This window comes from Aptenodytes forsteri, unplaced genomic scaffold (assembly GCF_000699145.1).
Source record: "Aptenodytes forsteri isolate BGI_AS27 unplaced genomic scaffold, ASM69914v1 Scaffold459, whole genome shotgun sequence".
Lineage (NCBI taxonomy): Eukaryota > Metazoa > Chordata > Aves > Sphenisciformes > Spheniscidae > Aptenodytes > Aptenodytes forsteri.
The window spans coordinates 195,941-196,161 of NW_008794121.1; positions in this window are offsets into that span (position 1 = coordinate 195,941).

A 221-nucleotide genomic window follows, 5' to 3' on the forward strand; every position below is an offset into this window, starting at 1 on the left:
GCGCCCGCCCACGCCGCTGCCGGCCCCGGTGGTGGTGGGGTTGCCCTGATCCCAGACCACGGGGTCAAGCCCAAGCAAGAAGCGTGATAGCCGTAAAGAGGCTACGCGGAGGATAATAAAGTTTTTTTGCCTGGCTTTGTGGTCTCCCTGGCAGCTGCAATGCGTGATGCTGCTCTGCCCCCCAACCCCCCCCCCAAATCTGTCCCCCTCCGCCCCCAAAG